The sequence below is a fragment of the Diabrotica undecimpunctata genome, chromosome 2, assembly GCF_040954645.1.
Source record: "Diabrotica undecimpunctata isolate CICGRU chromosome 2, icDiaUnde3, whole genome shotgun sequence".
Classification (NCBI taxonomy): Eukaryota; Metazoa; Arthropoda; class Insecta; order Coleoptera; family Chrysomelidae; genus Diabrotica; species Diabrotica undecimpunctata.
The window spans coordinates 58,311,776-58,336,513 of record NC_092804.1 but is presented as its reverse complement, the minus strand read 5'-3'; the positions used below and the strand labels follow the sequence as shown (position 1 = coordinate 58,336,513).

Genomic DNA, 24,738 nt, shown 5'->3' with positions numbered 1-24,738 from the left:
ATCGTAATCGGTTAAATGTAAAAAGGTTATTTTTTTTAAATACAGAATAAAAACAATATTTATAAAAACAATTTATATTTTGTATGTAATCAGAGGACATGTCTAGATTAGTTGTAGATACGATTAGTTTATTGTCAATTCCTTTTGTGATTTTCTTGGGGTACGAAGGCCAATATCTTTGTTCTCTTGTTAACAGATAGAGTATATTATTGAATGACATTGCATTTAATACCTCACAACCTTTAGTGTTGATCTGGGGTTTTTGTTGCAACATGGTGTTCCTTTCTTGTTGATTATTTTGATTTTTTGATACACTGATTGTGCAAATGTTATTCTCTGTATTGCAGGCATGATTCCTTTTAATAGTTGGAGGTTTAGTTTTCCCATTTTTAAATATATTTTTTTAGGTGCCTTGGTGTAATGCATCTTCTAGTTCATAGGTTACTTTTCTTCTCCATTTATACATTCTACATTCTTGTCTTATATATTTCAACTAAAGCCTTTGACTGCGTTTGATTAGATATATGTGTTATTACAATATTACCAGAAGACAAAAAAGTAATCCAACAGAATGCTAAAGAAAATTATAGACATATATACAACAAAACTATATATCATAGAAAGTAAATATCAACTCGAAAATTCAGCAGTGAAATAGCTTAAGTCCAGTACTTATCACCAAATAGTAAAAAAATCATAGAAGAAATTTAAAAAAAAAACGACTAGGAAACAAGCTGGATAAAACACAAAAGAGGCAGTTGTGAGATAGCAAGCTCCCTATATTAAGATTTTGCATCTCTGCCTCTATCAGTGAATCACTTTACCTGTTTCAGTGATAGATGTGTTGGGTAGAATCTGAATAAAATTGTTGCTACAATGTGCTTGACCGCTGTTTATGAACTTTCAAACTTAGAATCCATTGATCTTAAATTCCTAGTTATAAGTCATAGTGAAATGGAATACACAAGACACAACACAACAAAAATAAACTGGTTAAATTTAACAGAAAGCAGACCATTGACCATACGATTCAAGGAGCAATTTAACGGAGAGTTCAGACTACTCAATTGCAACAAAAGAACAAGGACCAATAAATTATATTTATTAGATACAATAAAGCCGTTATATACCTCAGTAATTCATATTTCAAAGGAAAAATACGGCAATTTATATTCCTTATTTGCATTATCCCCTCGAGTACTACCGTTGATGACACCAAAAGAAATAAACAGCAGGAATCTGAGAGTTCTGAAGATGAATAAGGTATTTTTATTTTCTGAACTTTGTAACTCTTACAGTTTGGTGCAAATGAACGTTTAAGTTACTCATGTGATTTTACTTTGCAAATTCAAATATAGATAACTTACCTTTAACCAATTTTTAAGTAGTGCAACTAGGTATCTGATTTTTTTCAAAAAATTGACAACATGGCTAAAATTTTGTATTCCTAGATTAGAAAGAAAAAATATATTTCTGATACCTATAGTAAAACGGTGATAATTATAATATTCAAATTCTATCAGACATTGAATATTATATACACTAATTTTAAAGCAAATTTTAAAACTGGTTTTTAAAAAATGTATTTTTTCAATTTACCTAATTGTAGTACTAAGACTAAAGGGACGATAAGTACCTACTATCGCCTTAAGATCGCATATTCCTCAGTCCTAATATAGGAATAAAAACAAGATTTTTTTAGGTCCTTCTTCTTCATGTACCATGTCCTTTCAGAACGTTGGTTACAATCATATTTATTTAAATTTTATTTACTGTCACCTTAAATAGGGTGGTAAGTCCTAGGTCTATTAAACTAAATAAATATGTCTATGTTAATATAAAATAAAAAATATAGAAATGAAAAAAAAATTCGAAACATGAAATTTGTTCGTAATTAATACTCCCTAAATTCATTCTATTGATTTTTTTATATAAATTCTTTATATAATTAGATACATTGGAAACAAATAAATGTTCTCAGTAACCTGTTATTGTTATTATAAATTAAGATTAAGATTTAAAATAAGATTCTTAATCAAACGGAATATTTAAAACCATTTACTCATACTGGAACCAATTGGTAAATCTCTTAACACAGGCGACCTTCCTTAATAGTCAATAGCAAGGACTTTTTTAAGTACACTTCGTGAAGTGGGAGATGAGGAAAAATATTGTGAATGTAAGAAAAAGTTGAAATCCAGCGTTATTACCAGCACTTGTTTCTTTTCTAACGGTCATGCGGTGAAGTAGACTTCGGGGTGTGGAAGTGACTTTGCCCGATTGGAATTTTTTCGGCAGTTTTCGTGGTGGGGTGATTTTATTTAGTTTTTTGGTTTGGACAAACAGTTTTGTAAGTATGTTGTGATTTAATTTTACGGTATTTTAATATTACCCTTTAAATTTTAAAAATAAATGAAGGGGTTACGTGAGGTTCAAAATAAATTTCAGCAATTAAAAAAATTTTTACATATTGAAAAAAAAATCCAAATCTTTCTTATAATTTATGTTTTTAGCACCCAGTTATTTTTTTTATTATCGTTTTATCTGTTGGTTCCTTTACTTAAAATAAAGCTTCTTGAGGTATTAAAAGTAAAGCTTTGCATTGAGGATTAATTTATTGGGCTCCATTAATTCTCTTATTTCTTTTTGTTTTATATTTTCGTCTGGTTATGGTTATGGTTCTGGTGAATCGAGGCAGGGTCATTTGATATTTTTCTCTATTTTTTTCCATGTTTACTTCCATGTAATTGTAATTACTTGTAATTATTTTTTGATACAACTAGATTATGTTTAAATTCGTCTATTTTTATACTTGTACATCCATTTCAAACTATACTTTAATTTCTTGAATTTTCAACCCCATTATCTTTTACCGTCTGTTATGTTCTATAACTTTTACCATCCTCTATTTATCACCTACTTTTTTAGCTATCATGCTCCATAATAATTTCATCTACAAATATTGGCTGTCATATGCAATTCTCCTGTTTTTTAATCGTATTACTTTTCTCATTTTTTTATTGGTGTAATTTTAGACTGTTGGTTAAGTATATAAATACGATCTTTCATACTTTAGCTTTTTTACGGTACGGTACGGTATCAGTCGTAAATGTGTTTTGTTGTTGTTGTTGCTGTTTTTTGAGTATTTTTAATTTTCGCAACTGTTATGACGTATCTATGACTTCGTGAATACTCTATCTATTTGGTTTTTAATAGAAACCTTTATTTTTCTGTTAAAATTAAATAGACAATGGAATCATGAAAATGACACTATTTCCTTAAAGTTAGTAGTTTTTGACATATAAGATGCTAAAGTTCAAAAGATTAGTTTGAAAGTTTCATGAAACTATGTTTAATTTATAAAAACGACAGAAACGTTGACGTACTGGTTAATTACATAAAAATCAGTTTAAAAAAACGGCTCAAATTGAGATATTCCCACTTCTTTGCATTAAGTCAACTTCTGCTTGAATCCACACAGCACGTTTTCAAGAGGTAGGTCGAATTGAGTTATTTTTAATAAATAATATCGACATGCAGAGGCAGTTACCAAATCAGAGAATGAATAACCAGTCATGTCCTTTATTTGGTCCGACTGGATCTTTTTCCCGCTGCGTTGCTTTCAACTATCATTCGTTCAATGTCTTTCAGTTATATGTCCAAAATATCTAAGGATATTTTGGTTGATAGTTGTGAGTCTAGTTTTTATGTTAAGGTCTTTTAGTATTGAATCATTTATAAAATTTCCGGTCCATGGTATGCACAACATTTAACGTAGGTAGCGACAGGAAAAAATATTATTGGTCGAACAAGGTGTAATTTTGTGTTTTTTTTAATGTCAGTGTTGTTCCATATTTTTTTTGTGAGTTTAGCATCGACGAATCTCGTCTTTGCACCCTCCGCTGCTGGTTATGACGGAGCCTAAGTAATTAAATTATCTGACCACTTCGTACCATACCGTGTTTCTTATCTCTGTTTGGTTGATTCTGATTATGTCGATAATCATTATTTTGGTTTTTTGTATATTTATTTTAAAACCATATACCGTACTCACCGTGCCCAATTTATTCATATTTTTTTTTCTGCTGAACACGCCAATATCACCGTATCATCAGTAAATCAAGTAAATCGTAGGTTTTTGGTTTTTTGTTTTTTTCTTATTATTGCCCCACCTTACTATTTCTCAAAAACTTAACAAAGCACAGATATGTTTTACATTTAATTCTCTGGATTTTTTTTATAATTTGACAAATATTAAGAATGTGTTCTCTTGTTTCCCTTCTTCTTCTTCTTGATGTGCCTATCCGTTACGAATGTTGGTGATCATCATGGCAATCTTTATCTTATCTGCAGCAGCGCGGAAAAGCTGCACAGATGTTGTATTGAACCAGATTCTGAGGTTCTTTAACCAAGATGTTCTTCTTCTTCCTGGACCTTGTTTTCCAAATATTTTTCCTTGCAGGATAGCTTGAAGGAGAGTATATCTGGATTAATTTCGCATAATATGTCCGAAGAACTGTAACTTTCGAGATTTGATGGTGGTCAGTACTTCTCGATTCTTATTTATTCTTCTGAGGACCTCCTCATTTGTAACTCGGTCAGTCCACGGGATCTTAAGCATTCTCCGATATGGCCACATCTCAAATGCTTCCAGTTTTCTGCACATATCTTCGTTCAAGGTCCACCATTCAACACCATAAAAAAGTACAGAGAAGACGTAGCATCGCAGCATTCTTACTTTTGTATTTCCCTACTTTCTTTTTGTGTTTCCCTACCCAGGACAAATCGTAATTGTTCTTGGGAAATTTGTAGCAATAGAATTGCCTTTAGTCTTTCATTGATAATTATTCTATCTTCTTTATCTGATGTGTAGATTACCGTGTCATCTGCATATAGTGCTGTATTTGTTCTTGCATCTGTTAGTACATATAAAACAAAAAATTTGTACAAAAGGGGTGGTAGTATACTGCCCTGAGACATTTCTTTTTGAACTTTCTGCATCCTGGGCACCTTTTGGTCAACTAAAACTTTAACAGTTCTAGTAGATAAATATGAATTGCATATATTAACTCAATATTGTGGCAATCTAGCTCTGTCTATCTTGTGAATGAGGGCTTTCTTCCTGTTCATGTCTGTCTATCTTGTGAATGAGCTCTATCTTGTGAATGAGGGCTTTCTTCCTGTTCATGTCGTATGCCTTTTCGATGTCGAGGATCATTCCAGTTTTCTGATTTATTTTGAAGCGTATCTTCGTTCCGCTGGTTACCCTTGCTAGTTGGAGTTCGCAGTTTCTTCTCCTTTTAAATCCGAATTGGTCTTCTTTACGCGTAGTTCATCAGTCTTCTGTAAATGATCTTCCCCAATATTTTTCCTAGTGATTTCAGGAGGGATCATGATCTGTAGTTTTCTGGTCTTCTTCCGTCCTTTCCTGGTTTTAGTATTTTGATGATTTTTGCATGTTTTGAGTTGTTCGCAAATGTTCTTTTTCTAAACAAAATCTGAAGATGTAGTGTAGTTGCACTATCTGTAGTTCCTTGAGTGCAATGTTGTGGATGTGTTCGATTCATAGTGCTCAACTTCCTTTTAGTCTTCTGATGATTTTAGCAACTTTTGTTGGATTTAGTTGATCTCCTTCCTCTTTTAAAAATTCGTTCCTTCTTCTTATTCTTTCGTAGGCGTTGTTGACTTCTTGTTTGGTTGATTCGTCCGACATCTTTTTTGCCTGTGTATTGCTGCCATTTTTCTTGATATTGCATCTACTTTTTCTTAAATTCCGTAGTGAGTTCCTTTTTCCTGTGTTTTGTCATCTTCTTGGATTTTAGCCTCTTGCATACATAGTTTTCTTCTACTTACCTGAAGTTGTTGTGCCACTTGTTCTTGATGATGCTTCTGAGTCTTTTTTTTATTTCTTCGGATAGTTGGTCGCCTTAGATCTTGAATTCCAGTCTTCTAGTCCTTTGGTGAGGCTCTTCTGGTCCTGTTTCTCTCCTTTATAATTTATTTTCGCTTATTCGGAATGATTAGTCCTCTGTTGTTAGTCTTTTCCCTTGGGATGTTGTCTTCCATGGCTTGCTGGATTTTCCTTCTAATTTCCCTTATACTTTCTTCACATCTTCTATAGATTCAAATTATGTCTTCATTTCCATTTGATTTAGATGTCGTCTGTAGTTTAGCCGGTTAGTATCTTACTACCGGTATTTCCATCTATCTACCTGTTCGATTGTTGGGAGGTCGATTCTTAATGACACGATTCTCGTCACTGGTTTTTGGTCGGAACTGCATTCGTAGTGTGTTCTTATATCTTACATAATAACTTCTTTGGTGATGAATATGTCCAACGTTGAGTCGTTTTGCCTTGGATTAGGGTTGATTCTTGTAGATTCGTTTGAAGAGAATATCATCTTTTGTCTGCCCTCGCAGTATCTTATAAGAAGTTCTCCTGTACGTGTGATGTCGTTACAGCCTCATGATGTGTGATAAGCGTTGAAATCTCCTGCCATTATGACGTTTTCTTCGGAGTTCATCATTGCGTCTAATTCTTCAGAGCTAGACTGTCTTGACCTTTTAAAGTAAATAAAAAAAATATTAGTATTATTTTGAATTAATAGCCCGTAATAAATATTTTAGTAAAAAAGCTCCGTATAGACGATGGTGTTAACAATGTAGCACTATTAATATGACAGTTAATAACAAATAAGCCCAAATAAATATTATTACAATAGTCTAGGCAATAACTGCTTGAATTATGTCATATGTTTAATTAATACTGTTTATATTGTCATTAAAGGAAAATGTCGGTGACGTCTTATTTACTTACCTAATAAATACTTAATAAATAAACAAATAAATTCTGTCTAAATATGGACAAGTGGAAAATAAATTGACTTTTTAAAAATTTTTCCAAAAATGAAAAACTTCGAAATTATTAGGGACAATCCATACTTTTTTAGTCGTCCTTGAATATCGAACAGTAGCCATTTTAAAATAGTGGGGCAGATTCGCCACAAATTTAGAAACATACTGGGTGAAAATGTTTATATTTTTGTTTTCTTACCAAAACCTAAATGAAAAATACTTTGTTACAAACAACTGGAAGATAATGGATTTATGGTACATTTTGTTTCTTGAAAATATGAATTTATTTTTTATTTGGTGGAATTTCAAAAGCCGATAGATGGCTAGAATTCAATCATATCCTATCATCTGTCATATTCTATTTTAAAAGTTACCCTTCATAGTCCATTTATATTTCCTGTTATAAGAATAATTCATTTAAACATTAAAGTTACTTCAAGAATAAGTAGACATAAAGTATTATTACAAATACTTATTTAAGTGACGAGTTGTGGTATCATTAATAATTAACAACGTGAAAATAAGAGAATTATTAGTATTATCCCACTATTGACTAGGTAGTATGTTATTTGCGATTGATTAATGATGTAATTTAAATGAAACTTTAACGCATATTTTCTATAACTACCATAAAAAGGTTACGTAATTATTATAATTACAAATAATTTAAATTTATTGAGGACTTGATCTTGAAAAGAAAAAACAAAAGATTTCGTAGAACTAATCAAGATTTATTTAGTTGGCATTTGTCATAAAATTTTTTTGTCTTCTTTGAAAAATACTTTTAAATCAACGTTAATGGATATTCGCTTATTTGAATTACAATTTGACAGTAGGAAGTATGATCTATTATAAATCCATAAAGAAATATTTAAAAGCTTGCTTAACATTTCCAAATGTTAGTAAAAATCTCACCAGGTTCTTTTTTTCTATGTCGACTTTTCATTTTCTGGTAACTGTATACCTCAGAAGTTTACGGGAAACAAATAGCAGCAACTTATTAAAAGCAGGGGGGTTTATTTTAGTTAAAATATGTAACCTAAGTGATACATTTTTAATAGATAATTTTTCAAATTATTCAAATTCAATTTTTCGAACTCATTTTTTTTTTCAATTTTTATCTGCTTTAGAGAATAGTGAAGAAATTTAGAAGAGTTAAATCGATGATCTTGCTTTCCATTAAATAAGCCACCGATTTAACTCTCCTGGACTTCTTCATATGGGGTTATTTAAAAAGCAAGATTTATACCATTCCAGCTTTATTGGAAGAACTAAGATAACAAATGGATGTAGTAACTCCTAAAATGCTCCAAAATGTTCTTCGTATTTCTAACAGCGACTTTATAATTGCATGAACGTTGGTGGGTATCATTTTGAACATTTAAGTAAATAAGTATAGCTGATTAGTAAACTGATTGGAATCAATAATATTAATTTAACATTTAGTTCATTTTATTAACGTTACATTTAATAAAGTTTCCAATTCATGTTGCAAATTTCGTTTTAATGTAGTTTTTGACACAACCAGAAATTGACACCAGAAAAACATAGGCGTTAAGTTTAGTTTTTAGGAGGTATAACACTTTCAATAAACTGATAATTTGTCACAAGAATAGAGTTATTATCGAAATCAATACTATACGTACATGTCTGTACCGAGGATGTCTGAATTCTCCAGCAAAATATCTGTCTAACAATGTGCCACACATGGTATATTCCCTATTTAAAATTTAGAGGTTGGGGTACTTGAAAGAATGGGGTTGACAATAATTTACAGATATCTATATAGTTAAAAGAACTAATTTCGAATAAAAATCGATCTGATTTAGCATTTTCACAAAATTTTATAAATGTTGACAAATATCATTATTATTATTTATCCAGATTTAGCCATACGGCTCACACTCCCTCTAAGGGGAAAATTCACTCATCCCAGATGCCTACGATATCAAAAGGATTGAGCTCTGGTGGGACTCTTTCCGTATTATCGAGCCCTAGGTGACTTGGTATGCTGGAATATCTCCCAAATAACGAAACGAAACGAAAAAAAATTACAATAAGTGTTCAAAATGTTCACCATTAAATAAACTATATAATCTAAATCTTTTGTGTAAGTTTTGTCTTATTTTAAATAATGAGTTTCTTTGGGCCCTAATTACGTTATCTGCCTCTATAATATTTTGCCATAAATCTTGACGGTTGTTTTTTTTTATAAATAAGTGACTTTAGGTAGCCCCACAAGTAAAAGTCTAGGGGATTTAGTTGCTGACTGTGTACTGGCCATGGGTATACACACCTCTACCAATCCACCTTTGAGGATAAATTTCATCTAGATAATTTCTAACTTCTAGACTATAATGTGGTGGTGCACCATTATGCATGTACCAAGAATTATTTCTCAAATTTAGAGGTATGTTTTCTAAAAGACTTGGTAAATCTTCTCTCAAAAAATTAAGATACGTTACTCCGTCAAGCCTAGTCGGTAATTCGAATGGTCTCACAATACAATCCCCAAGTATGCCACACCAGATATTTATGGAAAACTCATGTTGAAAATGATGAAATGCATGAGGATTTTCTGTCGCATAGGTATGGCTATTGCGCCAGTTAAACACACCTCTTCTAGTAAATATGGCTTCATCGGTAAGTAAAATTTTATTATAAAACATTGGATCGTCTAAATGCCGCCCTATCATAAACTGACTAAATCGAAGCCTTGCTGGAAAATCATGTGGTAAAAGATTCTGTACTGGAGTAAAACGATACGGATACAGATTTCTGTCCGTATTATTCTTGACACCGTAGATTTTCTTATACTTGTATTGGTTTCTGGATCTTCTGCAACACGCACAATTTCATCCTACATATCCGCATTAATTACTCTCGGCCTTCCAGCATTCCTGTTTTTGGGATGAAATGATCCTGTTTCGCCCAGTCTGTCGAATAATGATCTAATAGTTTTCTGGTTTGGATGCCTTCTGTTTGTTGGGACAAAGTTCAAAAAGCGTTGAGCTGCTTTACGAGAACAAAAATTTTCCTGGGCATTCAAACAGATCATATCGCGCATTTCTAGTGTAATATTGAATGTTATTTCATGTTTTTTTCCTAGAATATTTATACAGGGCGGACAAAAAAATTATAGCCACATTAATGAACCAATGTTATGGGAGGTGGCGCCACCTAGTGTCAATGATAAAACTAATATTATTTTCATATTAAGCAAACTAAGTAGTAGCAAGATACCAAATTTAACTTAAATCGGTTGAATAATTTTCAATATACCCCTAAAAATAATATAAAAAAATATGAATGAATCACCCTGTAGAACGAAAACTAGCAACATTTTGCCTAAGCAATTTGAGCTCAAACGCTTTATCTTCATGTCAGCTATCACTCATTAGCTAATGTCCATTTAATTATGGGACAATAATGTATATATACAAGTTGTTTATGACCGGTTAATACGACTAATTATTTGACATGTTTATGTCAATTTATGTCAAAGTATGTTATATTGTGTTTTAGAATTTTTGTATTTTATAATTATGTACTGTTTCTCATGTTAATATGACTAGCGAACTATTACAATCTTAATATTTGTTGTCGAAAAAGAAACTAAGCAAGTTTCGAAAGCTCGACTTTCAATAAAAGAGTATATTAGTGTTTTAATCACTAGGCATTTTGACCGCAACCTCACAAATCTTTGGAAGTTTTATTGTATTAACCGGTCATAAACAACTTGTATATATACATTACAGATTGTCCCATAATTAAATGGACATTAGCTAATGAGTGATAGCTGACATGAAGATAAAGCGTTTGAGCTCAAATTGCTTAGGCAAAATGTTGCTAGTTTTCGTTCTACAGGGTGATTCATTCATATTTTTTTTATATTATTTTTAGGGGTATATTGAAAATTATTCAACCGACTTAAGTTAAATTTGGTATCTTGCTATTACTTAGTTTGCTTAATATGAAAATAATATTAGTTTTATCATTGACACTAGGTGGCGCCACCTCCTATAACATTGGTTCATTAATGTGGCTATAATTTTTTTGTCCGCCCTGTACAAATAGTCTAGGAAAAAACATGAAATAACATTTATTTATTTAACATCTTTATAAAAACCGACTTCCTTTGCAGCAAAATACAAAAATTGTATACGATAGCTTTACTCTTCACCTTTAAAATAAATTTTGAATTTTGTCGATAGGTTGCTCTGATCAAACGATATCGAATTTTTACCGTTGAGTTAATACAAGTTTTCAAAATCACCGGCCCCCAAGCGTTGTTTCTGAAAGAACGGTTTGTTCTACACAAATAGTGCTAATAAACATTTTTGCTACAATTTTTTTTAACTTATCTTAGCTACATTTTTTATATGAAATAGAATTCAGCTTCGTATGATTTTTAGGTCAAATCTTCTGACGACTGAACTATAGTTGATTAGTTGATTAAACAATTTTTTTTTTAACAAATTGTAACAATAAATTTTTTTGACTCGGATAATTTTTTTTTTATGTTTTTTGGATCATTATAAACCAAAAAGATCTTTTGTGAGATTTCTTTAAAGTTTTTAAGTTTTAAAACTTAAAAAAACGGAAAATGACGATTTTCAAGGCTCAAAAACCCGAGTAAAAAATAATTTTTAAAATAATCAAGTACCCAAATTTATCTTTCTTCTTCTATCAGCTCCAGATGAAAATTCTGGGCTTATTTTATTTTAAAATATCGTTTGTTAATTATTGTTAATGAAGCGCGTGTAGCAGGCGCTCATTTGTACAATGAGCATTCAAACCAGCAAAAATGTATGCCATAGATCTTGTTTCTCTCTGTTTACACGCTATATCCCGACCGCCCATCCTGTCATAAGCGCTTTATTAACGATTAAAAACCAAGGTTTTAAAATGAAATAAGCACAAAATACTTATCGCAAAATGATAGAATAAACTTTAAACTTGAATTTAGTCGTTATTGAATTCAAAAATAATACATTTATTTGTGTTTTTAAGCCTAGTAATTTTGCGTTTTTTTTTCAGTTTTCAATTGTTTATAACTCGAAAACGATCAAGTTGGCAGAAAAGTTACAAGAAATTTATTTTCTTCAGAGTGATCCAAAAAATTTAAAAAAATTTCCTGGGCCGAAAAAATTTATTCCTACAATTTGTAACATCTTATGTCTCCAAAATTATCCTTATAAAAGTTCTGATTAGAAGATATTGTTCTCACTAAGTTTTGGGAAAACTTAAAATACGCTAAGATATTTTCTCAGCTGAAGAGAATAACAGAATAGAATAGAATTAATACGATATATACAATAATTAAAAAGCATAAACAGAAAAAGAAAGTGTAACCTAAATTTAACTTTAATCGAAAATGTAAGGTAGTGCAAGATTATCAAAAGGATATACAAGAAATCTACGCCAAACAAGATAGTGCTACTGTGACGAACATACAAAAAAAGTTCTTAAAAATGGCACTATAATGGAAGCAACGTCGAAGAACATACCAAAAACAAAAAGATTTAGAAAAAACCACTGGTTCGATGACGAACCAAGAGAACCAGAATTAAAAAAAAGATCACATTTGAGATTAAAAAGTTTGTGATCGCAAAAACAAGACGACCTAGAAAGGTATGCCGAACAACGAAAAAACCAAAGAAAATCGTAACGGCTCGGAAAATAAAGTATAGGGATGATAAAGTAAAGCATATTTAAGAAAATTACGAGACAAACGAAATAAACAATTTCATCAAAGAGGAAAAATCAATTAAAACTGGGTACCACGGAAGAACAATGAATGTAAAAGATAAGCGAGGAAACTTGATAGTGGACGAAGACCAAATATATAAGAGATATGAAGAATATTTCGAAGAGTTGCTAAATGACGGAGTGACTACTGAAAAAAATTAGATTGCCCCAAGAATGGAACAAGTCCATTATAATTCCTATACATAAAAAGAGATATAGATTTTGCATTTTAAATTATTGTTACCTGCGTATTAAATATTTGTATACTTTGCATAATGATATAAACTAGAAAAGAGTTAGGTGCGATTTGACCATGAGGCGAGATTATGCCTAACAGTGTCACCAATGAATCAGATCCGCTCCACACGGTGAAACCCGGAACACTATTTATTAAATTTTACTTCCGTCCATTAGACGCCCATGCATTTGTTTTTCATTATTATTCGGCAAATAAAATTTTTCCTTAATATAAACATCAATATTTATTTAGTATATCAAGCAATGCGAAAAATGGTTTCAGTCGCTGATTAATGTAATCAAATAAAGAGAATAAATATATCCTCAAAATATTGGAATAATTATTTTGAATAATTATAGAGACAATTTTCTTCTAAGAGGAAAATTTTAATGTTTCTTCTATTGTTTTCTTAAGAAAAAAAAAGACAAATAATTACACGTAATTGAGCCAACAGAGGCACGCGTATAATTGCTTTCAATATATTAAACAGGATGTGATTGATCAAAGAAAACCTTGAAAAAGACAAATTTATATTCGCTGTCTATAGAAAATGTGATTAGTAGGAGGTGGTGTTGGTTCATTAATCAATTTTTTAGCGTATATACCGAATATATTACATTTTTTTTTTTTAATTTATATTAGTAAAGAATTTAATGAAACCTATAATTTAATTGGCGGCATAACATGTAATTGTTTTATTTATTAATGTTACAGTCTATTCTTAGACTAATAAGGTACTTTTATTATTAAACTCTAGAATCTTAAATACCAAAAAGTGACCTATGAGTTTCTTAAAGGTATTACCTGACGCAATTTGTTGAATATTAGAAACACGCTCAATCTCTCTTAAAAGCTATTGTTTTTAGAAATCCATGAGGTAAATGCAGTGGTCTATATTAAATTATACATTAACTTTTTATTCAAACGCTTGACTTATGTATGAATCTTTTAGAAAAAAAAAATATATTCAGAATATTCATTCAATTATGATTATAAATTAGAAAAAATGTATTTAATTGGGGATATTTGGATTGAAGCGGCAATTGAATATTATTTTTATATCTTTTCAGAAAACTTTGAAATCCACTGTTTGTGTTGTCCATTATCTATATGGGGCACACTACATTATTCTTCTTCTTTCATTACCCTGTCCGATTATCGAACGTTGGCGATCATATTGGCAATAATAACTTTGTTTACGGCGGCTCTAAATAAATTAGCGGTGGTCTCTTGATACCATTCTTTGAGATTTCGGAGCCAGGATGTTCTTCTTCGGTCTGGGCCTCTCCTTCCGGCGATCTTACCCTGTACTCGTCGTGTCCTAATTTTACAAATGAAATATTTAAAGTTGCGACAACTTCTCGATATAAATAATACGAAAACTTGATATTTGGATATTTTTCAATAAAATTCTGGTACATCATTTTTAATGTGATATCACTGGGAAGATAACGTCGTTTTGATGCGTGTTCCCGACGGTAGTGTGATTCTGTGGGTGTGAAAGATTCTATAAGTTCTTTAATAATATTTCCATCTATTTTAATTTTGCCTGTCTTTCCTTGTTTATTACTGTTGACCCTCACTTTTGAATTTGTTTTAGTAAGGGCATCTCTAATAACTCTGTCATTTTTCTTTTCATATCCCAGCGTTCTCATAAAAAATATTTTGCAAAAACTTTGTTTGAATGCGTTCATTGTCTTTAAGAAAATATAAAAAAATTTTCGACCTTCTAGACACAACACTAGCTATGGTTTTCCGTTTGGTTACTTGTTCAGATGCGTTATTAAAAATAAAATTTTTCTGTTTGTCTTTTTGCAATTTCCAAAATTCTCCAATTATTTCTGTTCGTCTCGCTGCTGTAAAATTTTCGGAACATCTTCTCTTGCAAGGGATACAAGATGGTTTTACACCGCGCTTAGCAATTGTGGCTGTTAATTTTCTTTTTTTTTTTCTCATTGCTAGGCTCTCTTTAAATTTCTTTCGTTTACGGATTTCCTCTGTTTTAGTTAAATTGTCTTTTTCCGCCCTTTCAACAGATACATATATTATATCTACCAAGATTTCTTGAATAAAAGGGAGATAGTCTTCCTTACCTTCTTCTTCACCTTTGGAATCAGATTCTTTAGAAACAACATTTGCAGCTCTCAAAGTTATATCACTAATAATCTTCACTTTATTTAAACCTTTTCTGTCTAATTTTGGTTCCTCAATTTCTTCCGTCTCTAAATCTGACATAATAAAATCGGAGTCATTATCATGCTGAAGTTTAGGTTTCTTCACGACACGTCGTCGTAAACTATGTATTTTCTGCCTTTGTTGGTTATTTAAAATATGCAGCATTTTAAATGCTCTGCTATATCTGTCCATTGTTACTGGTTCGGTTAATAAACTTTATTGTAAACACGCTTAAAAACACTATAACAATAAGATTAATACTAGTAAATGACTGAAAATCAGATACGTCGAATAACGCTTACAACCGTTTAATTTTTAGGTTAAGAAACTAAAAAGGCGGGAACACTATGAATGATCAGGTTGGATCTTCCTGTTGTTAGAATATTTTGTCGAAGCTACACAATTGTTAAGCAAATTTGTCGTAACTACAAATCGTCTTGTGAAGATACGACTAAAAAGTTAACAAATGGAGATTCGACAGATTGGCTTAACATAAACTGTAAAAATGCAGATCCGACAAAATTTTAAAGTGGAATAACTTATTTTTAAAAACAGCAGATAGGACTTTTATTCTTAACATATAGGTAGATTATTTGGCTACCAATGTGTTGGCGTTATAACCTAAAAAAACTCAAAATTGCAGATACGACTTCTATTCTTAACAGGGCACTAGGAGTTTGTCGTGGTTTATTCGGTCAAAGGCCTTTTCGAAGTCGATAAAATACATATATACCGATTGTTCGATATCCCTATACCTTTGAATCATGAACCTACAAACTGAAGGGTGCTTCTCTGGTTCCAAGGTTTTTTCTGAAACCAAATTGTGTTTCAATTAGTTGTACTTCTATTTTGTTGTAAATTCTCGAGTGCAGTATTCTTAGGAAAATTTTCAGTACATGACTCATCAGACTCATCACACTGTTTGACGTTTATTTATTTTTTTTTTTCGGTATCATTACATTCGGTAAATGTTGACAGTAGCCAGTCTGTTGGTATATGTCCTGTTTAGTATATTTTATTGAAGAGGCTTAGAAGAGAATGTTTACCCTTATCGTCGAGTAGTTTGATTATTTCGCTTGAAATTTTATCTGGACCAGTTGCTTTCCTATTCTTAATAGCTGTATAGCTCTTTCCATTTCATCGAGTGTTATGTTTGGACCAGTGTTCTATCGTCTTCAAACATCTCCTCAATATATTCTATTCACCTCTCTAATATGTCTTGTTCATTGGCTATAATATTTTCTCTAATATATAACACTACATTATTACCTATAAAATATTTCCAATGGTTTACAAAATACAGTTTTTAAATTTCAAATGATATCATTTTCAGCTATTTCGTATTTTGAGTATATCTATAATAGTATCTATCTATCTATATATTATAGTATCAATTTATTTTTCTTTTAAAATGATTAGCATTACTATGTACGTTAAATGTACATTATTATATATATTGAAAAAACAATCATATAAATAACGTGTGTCAAAAACTGGAGTAACATGCAAACCTTCACGAAGGTCATAAACTATTTTTAAAAGGTAAATATTTGGCCCGAGAGTTAAAGCCACAACTTCAAGATCTTAAGAGAGAGATTCAATAGAGAGCATTGCTGAGAAATGGAAAAATTACTGCTCAGAACTATACAAAGACACTTCAAAAGATGCATCAGTCTCACAACACCACAAACATGCAATCAGAGAGGCATGAAGAAATTTGTGTTCCTCCGATTGTATAAAACATCTGCAGAACCCAGGTATATGACCTTTACATAGCCACTACGAGTTCGACACCATTTGAGGGTGGCGCATTTCACGGAGCATCGTGGGGCTCCACCCTCCCCTAGTACCTATGCTGCCACCAATCCATTATCCCCCGAGGCAGAAAAGCATGGAGAGGTAGAGGAACTCGACCTAGCATGTAGACAGGTGGCTGCCGAGGAGTACTCCTCCAGAACTCTTAGTCTTCAATAATGGGTACGTAGCGCAATTTTACGCCCTTAATGGGGAGAGGACGTATAAAGGTCAGAGCTCATTCAACCTCACTTTGGTTATGTAGAATAAAAGTAGAGTGGTTTCACGTGTCAGGAGTGTAGACCAATGACCATAATGCCGAAGCCCCCAGAGTGCGTATCTACAAACCCGACAATTCAAACGACGGCTCTCCACCTCTCATTCCTTCCCATTGATCGCCTCTTACGACCGACTGGTATATTTGACTCAGAAAGGCAGAACCAATAATTTTACGAGCAGAAGTAGAGAAGACTCTCAACCAACTAAAAAAGAATGAATCCCCAGGGATCGATGGCATAACAGCGGAAAATCTAAAAGCAATTGGCGTAGATGTAATACTGAATATGTGCAACATAATATGGATCATAGGTGAATGGCCTGATGAGTGGTGCAAATTAACCTTTATCCTTATCCATAAAGAAGGAATATTAATCTTATAAAGCAATTGAAACTGCTATTCCTCACGCAAGAAAAATCCTACTACATATAAACAATGAACGGCTGAAGAACTTTCTACTTCTAGAGATAGCCAAAGTACAATGCGCATTTATACCTGAAAAAGGAATGTGGGAGCATATACTAAACACCAGACAGATAATAGAAAAAGCGAGAGAAGATAACATATACTAATGCTTCTCTGTTTCGTTGATTACACAAAGGCTTTTGATTCAGTAAAATGGAATCCCCTCTGGAGTATAATAGAAAATATAGAAGTGCCTATCCACCTAGTTATGTAACTTAATAGGAAATCTGTATGATAAAAACTCAGCCAAAGTTAAAATACACAGAATATATTCAGATGTGTTTAAAGCAAAGAAAGGAACTCGACAGGGCTGCATACTATCAATCACCATTGTTATACAACATGTATTTTTAATATATAATGAGGAAAGTACTAGACTAATGGAATAAATTAATAACTATAGGAGGCAGAAAAATCAGCAACCTACGATACGCAGATAACACACTTAGAAGTGATTACCATCACTGAACGGCTAAGCCGGATAAGCGAATAATTCGGACTTTAGATCAACACCAGAAAAACAAAAATAATGACCATAGACAGAGCAAATAATAATATACCGTAAACCAAGTGGCGAATTTCGAAGTGGTAGGCAGATTTGTATACTTACGTTCCCTGATAACCAACAATGGCAATTTTTCCTTATAAATCAAGCTTAGACTAGCAATGGCTCGAACCACAACAGCTAAATTGATTAAAATATGGAAATAACGAACCATAACAAGGAATACTAAGCTCAGCTTGGTCAGTGCTTCATTTTTTCCCATTGCTACATAATCAGCTGAAACATGAACTCCCAAAAAAATCGATCGGAGTAAGATCCAAGCTTTCGAAATGTGGGCGATATAAAAGAATTCTACGCGTGTTCTGGACAGAACATAGAATCAATCTGTCAAGAGCTTCATATAAAAGAGAGGTTATTAAGAAAAGTCAACCGAACATATTTAAATTACTTCGGCCACATAGCTAGAAGAACGGAGACCATAAAATTATTAATAGTAGAAGAAAAATTAAAAGAAGAAGGCTGAAGACCAAGAAAAAGATCTCCAACACGATAGCAAAACGATAGGCACACAGTCCATATGGTACAGGATCGCAGCCAGTGAAGATAGCGAACTAATAATATTTAGAATGTCACCACGCCCTGACAAGGGCTCAAGGAATGAGAAAGAGACATTATTATACTTAATCAACAAATTTTTAAATAAGTATTCAATAAATATTTTAGTAAAATGTCAGTTTATAATTAGCTGTATATTTGGTTATGCAATAGCCATGAGACCATAAAGATGCCAAGTCCCCATCCCACATACATGAATAAAAAGTATATCATATCATTTAAATATTTAATGGTTATTACACAAAACGCATTAATGAATGGGACTACACAAGTTACACATTAATACTTTAATAGTCTAATAATAAAAGTACAAGCCAGCCAGATATTAATTAACAGAGTATTTTCACTGAATGCTAATTAGGCCTTGGCTACTTAATTGCAATTATGAAAACGTCTCAGAAAAGAAAAAGAAACATCTGAAAAGTGGATTAAGAAAATCATTTTAACGTTTGAATTTAAATAACACTTACAAATATTTAAACCGGAGAAATTAACAAAAGTGCCGTGACCTTTTTTAATACAGGTATCTAATCACTGCTTTTAATAATTTTTTAAACGATTAAATGTCATATTTCAATTTTCAATATATTTTTTTTAATTTTTCAATAAATTATGGCAGTTAATGAATTATTTTAAATCGCAATCGATTGTTTAATGCTTCATTTATAAGAATTATTTCAAAAACTTTAACATTTTATTAAATTTGTTATTAAAAAACAGTTTAAAAATGGCTGACTTATTAGCTTCTAAACATTTATAATAATATTGATATTTTTTATGTAACACGGTTGTAAGTAGGCTCAACGAAAAGCTGGTGAAAAAGCACACTTTCCAAAAAAAAAACAGAACCTTCAATGACCAGTGACAAGAAGAAAGTTGAGATATTGCAGTGGGCAGTTCTCCCCTTCACATTTCTGTGGCGGTATTTTACGAGTATCATCATTATAACGGATTATATCGAATCAGAAAAATTAGATCTTCTTTTACAATTTGTTTAAGTTTAAACTCTTAATCTTGATAAACATTGGAAATATGGTTTAAAAAAATGCTTTTTGGTTTCATATTGATCATATGATCATAGGGTTTTTTTGAAAAGTGTGTTTTTTCACCAGCTTTTCATTGGGTCTACATACAAGTCTATGACATAAAAAATGTCACAGTTGATATAAATGTTTCTAAGCGAAAAAGTCATCTCTTTTTACAATATTTTTTAATACCGAATTTAATAAAATCTTCAGAATTTGTTAATATACCTTAAAAACGAAGATTTAAAAAATCGATTGCAGTTTACAAAATACCTCTTGAGTGACTGCTTGGGCAAGTACAGTTGTTTAAATAATCGCTCTTCGGGATAAACAAATTGGATAACTTATAAGCTATGTATTTGATCGATCCATTTGAAATTCAGCACACTTTAATAACTTATTAAATGCCACAATTTTCGATAGTGTAAAGCGGCATATGGCAGTGTCTTAAGACCCAGTCTTTACAACGCTATGAATGAGTTAGGAATTCCAAAAAAACTCATATGTTTGATAAAAGTGACAATGGCAAAGATGATATCAGCAGTAAAAATTCAAAGCGACTCGTCAACCCCATTTGAAATACATAGGGGGTTAAGGCAGGGAGATGCGCTAGCGTGTCAGCTTTTTAATGTCGCCTTAGAAAAAGTTATACGAGACGCTAATTTAGATAGCAGGGGAACAATATTTAATAAATTAGTCCAAATTCTAGCATATGCAGACAACGTGGACATTATAACACGAACCAGGGCGAGAACTGCAGAAATCCTAACCGAGCTAGTAGCAGCAGCAGAACGAATGGGGTTACATATAAATCAAAATAAAACCAAATTCATGGCGACTAACACAAATATAAGAGCTGGAAATGTTGACGCAGATTTAATCATCAATGACCAAAACTTTGAAGCAGTCAAAGAGTTCATATATCTAGGGACATCGGTTAACCCCAATAATAACACATCTGAGGAAATAAATAGGCGAATCATAATTGCAAACAGGTGTTATCATGGTCTATCAAAGTACTTAGCTAACAAACGTCTGTCTCAAAAAACTCATATAAGGCTGTATAAAACATTGATAGTCCCCGTTCTCACATATAGATCAGAAGCATGGACGCTAACGAAAACAGATGAATCCGCTCTATCGATTTTTGAAAGAAAGGTGCTAGGCAAGATATTCGGACCGGTCTGTGAGAACTGAATATGGAGGGGTAGATATAACTTTGAACTGTAGAATATCTACAAGCATACATTTGGTGGTAAAGATATTACCACTATAATTAAACGAAACCGCCTGCAGTGGGCAGGACATGTAACCCGGCCCCTGAATCCAACATGATAAAAAAGATTTTAACAGCGCAACCCGTGGGAATGCGAAGACGGGGTAGACCAAAGCTGAGGTGGATGGACGGGGTAACACAAGATGCCGAGAAGATGGGAGTCGGCAACTGGAAAATGCAAGCAAGGGACAGAACAGAATGGGAACAGAAACAATGGAACCTAGATAATTTCAAAAACCATTATTTTTGCAGTAATTTATGAATATTAATAATTTTGTTTGTTGAGTAACGACATGCCATATAGCTGTTTAAAATTATGGCAATTAATGATTTATTAAAGTGAGTAAATATTACCGAGGTAGAGCAAATAGTTTATAATTTATTCAATTTAATTATCACGAATAGCGATTATTTAAACAACTCTACTTGGACAAACAGTGACTCTATAGGTAATTTGTAAATTGCAATGGACGCTTTGAAGCTTCTAGAAGCTCTGAAGCTTATAAATATTTATAATAACTTTAATATTGTTTATGCCACACACCTATGTAGGCCCAATCAAAAGCTGGTGAAAAAACACACTTTCCAAAAAGAAACAAAACCTTCTATGATCAATAGAAACCAAGATAGTATTTTATTCTTAAAACCATACTTCCATTGTTTATTAACATTAAGAGCTTAAAATTAAGAGGATTCTAAATCAAGATCTAAATTTTGTAATACAACTTATAGATTTTTTTATACATTTTTTTTAACTGGGGTAGCTGAACAAAATAATAAAAATTGTGCTATTTTCATCTCTTGAAAAATCCTGAAAAAATAAAAAGTTAAATAAATGTTTTCATAAAAAAATATTGAATTTTACTATTATTTCGTAAGAAATATTTAAATTTTATTAATAAGTGTATGTTATTTATATAAATATATAATTAAAATTATATGTTATTAAAATACATTTTTTTCTTATATTTAATTTTATAGTTTTTTCTTTCAACAAAATAGCTTATTTTAATTATTTCAGCTACTTATTAGCTACTATATACATTAAATTCAATTATAATTGCATTTAATGAATATAAGTAGTTAATAAGTATAAATGATATTTTTGTAGTTCCCCCTCTACTTTTTCGTGGCGGTATCACCATTTTAATGGTTTATACCTTTTTACTTCTTCTCGGTATGTTAATGTTAATAAATCATAGAAATATGATTTTTATAAAATAAATGCTTGATTCTTATTGGTCATAGAAGGTTTTGTTTTATTTTTAAGGTGTGCTTTTTCACCAGCTTTTTATTCAGCCCACTAACAGGAGCGTGGCATAAAAATTGTCAAAGTGGTTACAATTGTTTATAAGCTAAAAAGTCAGTCCTTTTTCCAACTGATTTTTTTAAGAAATTTAATAATATATTGCAGTTTTTTTTTAATATACCTTAAAATTCACCTTTATAAAATCGATTTCTACTTACAGAATACCCCTAGAGTGAGTGTCTGGGCAAGAACAGTTGTTTAAAATATCGCTCTCTGGGATAAACAAAGTAAATAACTTATAAAGTATTCGGTGGATCTATTTGAAATTTATTACACTTTAAAAACTCATTAACTGCTAAAATATTTAGTAGTTATATTATATGCCATTAGGCAGAACACAAAGATATTAACATTTATAAATTACTGCAAAATTAAGACCATGCCCTGTGGATAGTCTTAAGGCGTAATACATACATAAAAAAGGCGATCAGCTCCAGTGTGCCAACTAAAGAGGTATAACCCTATTAACAACTGCTTACAAAATACTAGTAAATATTCTCTATGAAAGGCAGTTTACACAGTTGACATAGCTGGAAAATACCAGGCCGGATTTACTCCAGAAAAATCAAAAATTGACCAGAATTATTGTATAAGACAGATCCTCGAGAAAACATTAGAATTTAATATCTAAGCCCATCACCTATTCGTCGACTTCAAGGCCGCATATGGCAGTGTTAAGAGAACAGTACTATACGAATCAGTGCATGACTTTTGTATACCAGAAAAACTTATCCGATTAACGAGAATGACAATGTCTAACTTAAAAGCCAGCTTTAGGATACAGGGAGAAAATACTCGATACTTTGAGATAAAGGATGGACATTCAGATAATAGGGCGTAGCAAGCGAGATGTTGAGCAATATTTCCTAGAATTGAAAACGGCGGCGAAACAGATCGGTCTAGTCATCAACAAATACAAAACCAAGTACACGTTGGTTACTAAGGGTCCCATAGTAAATGAGGAATGGGAAACAGCATTTGGAAGTCATATCTTTGAACGTGTTGACAACTTTACATACCTTAGCTCGCTGGTGATTACTTCCTATAAAACAAGCAAAGAAATTGAAAGAAAAACAAACCTTACGAATAGGGCATACTATGGACTCCAAAAACAATTCCACTCAAGATATATCCAAAGAAAAACTAAATTATTGTATACAAAACACTGCTGAGACTGGTCCTCACATACGAGGCGGAAACATGGACTCTAACGCAGAAGGATGAAAGGTTTCTGAGAATATTCGAGCTTAAGACACTCCGCAAAATATTTGGAGCTATAAACGATCAAGGGCAGTAGCGAAAAAGATTTAATTTCGAATTATACTGACTCCTTAATGAACCAGATATCTTAACGTGCATTATAACACAGCGAGTTAGATAGGTCAGGCACATAATAGAAATGATTGACAACATGATTGCTAAGAAGCTAACGACAGGAACACCTATAATAGGAATGGCGACTAGGATCCACAGAGGATTGTCGAACCAAAAATGACGATGATGATGATATTACATGCCATTATGCAGAAAACAAAGTTTTTTGCCACTATCTTTGTAAATTCTTTATGTATTTTAATTTAGAAACTCGCAAATTAAAGAACATTTTAAGATCTACAATTTTTATTTGAACCGTTTTTCTCGAAACTGCATAAGAAACGTTTTATAGTCAAAAAAATACTTTTTCACTTTTAAAGATTATTTAAAACGGATTTTTCATCCGCTACCCCTAATATATTTTTTTTTGGAACCTTCTAATATCTGTATAAGATTTTTACGTCAAATCAATAATTTTTTGTATACGAGTGTATACGAGTACCTACCAATAATGATTAAGTTTGCAAGAAAAGACGTCACTACCCAAACAAACCAAATTCAATTCTTAGATTCATCGAAGTTTGCAAGGAAAGACGTCACTACCCAAATTATTAAACCAAATTCAGTTCAATTCATCGAAAGTCCACTAAAGAGATTAAATTGATAAATATCTAAATATCACATATAGAAGTCAAGCATCCTTGATGTACCCAACAGATGAGGTGACCAGTTAGAAAGAAGAACTTACATACCAAAATTAAAACCATTGAAATTCAATAAGATGAGCGTAAAAAATTTAAACATTACACATTACAAACTGGACGTAATATTCAGAAGAATTCGACAGTATCGTGAATTAACCCTTCATCGGGGAACATTTTTGTCTTTATCGATTGTATCAATCTTAGCATTAGATATCATTCTAGTTATCTTATACATTTGCCGTAAAAGTCAAATAAAAATATTCCCAAAAATTGCAATAGGCTGAACATAATATATAACCCTATATATGTTTTAATATTGTTTAATGTTTTTCTACGATGAGAGGTAAAGCCTACCTACAGCTATTTTTAATTTTTTGTTTTTTAATGAAATATTTTCTATATTTCAATTTTTTTTTTCGTATCGTTAAATGTATG

At 31.7% G+C, this 24,738-nt stretch overlaps 1 protein-coding gene across 3 annotated transcripts in view; it reads left to right on the top strand.

The window, feature by feature from the left end:
* Window positions 1–24,738, top strand: part of LOC140434602 (probable sulfoacetate transporter SauU) — a 190,918-nt gene that overhangs the window by 119,407 nt on the left and 46,773 nt on the right. The window contains exon 1 of one of the 3 annotated variants that reach the window (XM_072522983.1): window positions 2,143–2,350. The exons of the other annotated variants lie outside the window; for them this stretch is intronic. The gene's annotated coding sequence lies outside the window, so the exon portion shown is untranslated. Of the gene's footprint in view, window positions 1–2,142; window positions 2,351–24,738 lie in introns of those variants that run through there. 3 annotated transcript variants of the gene reach the window in all.